Source organism: Abramis brama (assembly GCF_963993115.1).
Source record: "Abramis brama genome assembly, chromosome: 4".
NCBI classification, from domain to species: Eukaryota; Metazoa; Chordata; class Actinopteri; order Cypriniformes; family Leuciscidae; genus Abramis; species Abramis brama.
In genome coordinates this window covers 21,254,774-21,257,435 of record NC_139966.1, presented here as the reverse complement: position 1 = coordinate 21,257,435, position 2,662 = coordinate 21,254,774, and positions in this window count along the sequence as shown.

Genomic DNA, 2,662 nt, shown 5'->3' with positions numbered 1-2,662 from the left:
GTTCTGCCTTCTCTGTCAGTGAAGACCATTGTGAAATGCTTCCGAAAATGAACTGTAACTCAGCGAATACTCAGTCACACAGGCATAAAGCTTTGTTGAAAAAAGCATGAGTTCTCTTCTTTTAAATCAAGTAATTTATATATAAAACAAATATTCTCAGTTTATGTAATCTGAATGAATAGAGAGAGATGTCAGTATCTGCTAATCTGAACACGCCCACGGAGAGCGCAAGCTATTCAAACGCAAATGATCTGAGGCAATACATGCAAACGTGTCAATGCCCACATCAACTCGATAAAACACACCAAGTTTAATCAGATTAATGTACTTTGACGTCTTGCGAGGCTGTGAGGAATAATCCTGGGAAATTTACCTCAGTAGTGCTGGTTTAGTTTCGTTTTGAGGAGCAACGGATCCAGAGGATTGTGAATAGTAAGTTCTTTATTCTTAAGTGCTTTGTTCTAATTGCGATATGCAATAGTGTCTGTAAACCACAAAAAGACTTAATGTTTAAATATGAATCGCATGTCTGTGTGTGAAAGAATGAACTGCACAGATGCGTGCTGTTTTTTACAGAACAGCTTGTCAAACTATATTGCTATACTGAGATGAGTAAAAATCGACTGAAATACGTTGAAATAAAATCTTTGTATAAGCAACGTATTAAACTGCAAATTAAAATGTATATGCTAATATATCATAAAAACGATGTTACAGATGAAATATGAATGTTTAAACAAGATTTTGTTGATTAGTTTTGGATAAATTATAAAGTTTTTACTACTGTCACATCAAATAAGCTTTTGTTCGCCAATTTCTCCTCATATGTTAAATATATAGTATGTGATGTTTTGTCAAAAATAATGTAGGTATATTGTATTATCAACTAAGATGTTATTATAGTGTTTGTTCCAATATTCAAACTAATGAATCCTTAACTTTGAAATACGTATGATAAAGTGTATACTTTTTACAAAGAAAGATTACACTTGAAATATTGTTAAAATTGTAATTGATTTACATGTGAAAATAAAATAGCAAAAAATATATTTTATATAGATGTAAGCAACATCTTAATGGGTCAATATACAGGTGCTGGTCATAAAATTAGAATATCATCAAAAAGTTGATTTATTTCAAGAATTCAACTTAACAGGTGAAACTAATATATTATATAGACTCATTACATGCAAAGTGAGATATTTCAAGCATTTATTTGTTATAATTTTGATGATTATGGTTTACAGCTTATGAAACCCACGAAATCAAAATCCCAGAAAATTAGAATATTACATGAAATCACACAGTAATTACACAGTGATACCATGGTCATTGAACCAGGTTTTGGTTCTTTTGGCAGTGTGGGCAGGTGCAAATCCTGCTGGAAAATGAAGTCAGCATCTCCATAAAGCTTGTCTGCTGAAGGAAGCATGAAGTGCTCTGGAAATGTCCTGGTAGACGGCTGCGTTGAGTGGACAGCACAGTGGACCAACACCAGCCGATGACATGGCTCCCCAAACCAACACAGACTGTGGAAACTTCACACTGGACTTCAAGCATCTTGGATTGTGTGCCTCTCCATTCTTCCTCCAGACTCTGGGACCTTGGTTTCCAAATGAGATGCAAAATTTGCTCTCATCAGAAAAGAGGACTTTGGTCCACTGTGCTTTATTAAATCCAGAGTCAATGCAGCCGTCTACCAGGACATTTTCAGAGCACTTCATGCTTCCTTCATTTTCCAGCAGGATTTGCACCTGCCCACACAACCAAAAGAACCAAAAACTGGTTCAGTGACCATGGTATCACTGTGTAATTACTGTGTGATTTCATGTAATATTCTAATTTTCTGGGATTTTGATTTCGTGGGTTTCATAAGATGTAAGCCATAATCATCAACATTATAACAAATAAAGGCTTGAAATATCTCACTTTGCATGTAATGAGTCTATATAATATATTAGTTTCACCTGTTAAGTTGAATTCTTGAAATAAATCAACTTTTTGATGATATTCTAATTTTATGACCAGCACCTGTAAGCCTTCTCATTAAATTACTTATTATTGTTTTTTATTAGTGACACATTTGGGGAGAGGGTATATTCCAAAACTTTCTGAAAATACAGTATGAGAATTAACTGCATACTAGAAATGTTTACTTTGGATATTATATAATTTGCATGCATACAAAATAAGTCCTCACATTCTTTCTTGTGGTACCCTCTCAGTGACACACCTGACTGAAAGGCTCATTATGCAGCTCATTATGCGGGTCATTGTCTTCTCAGTTGTGAATCAGAGCATTATTCATGATCATTCACATATTGCCTTTCCAAAAAAAACGTGTCTTACAAAGTTTAAATCAATGTATTGTTTTATGAGGATGATTTTCAGATCATTTTGAAGCGGAAACTCTAGGCGACAACATCCATTATTCAAAAGTCTTGTGGACACATATTTAGTATGTGTTTTGTGGCCTTATTTGTGTTCATGCGACGAACAACCGTATAAGTCCAAAAAAACAAAAATTGAGATAACCATGTGACTTGAATGTATGTGTGCCACTTTGTATACAGAATCACTTTGGGGGGTGTTCGCGCGACCAAAACTCTGTATTTTAACATTTAAAATAGTCTCACGCGGAAAAACCGTTTATGTCCACTAA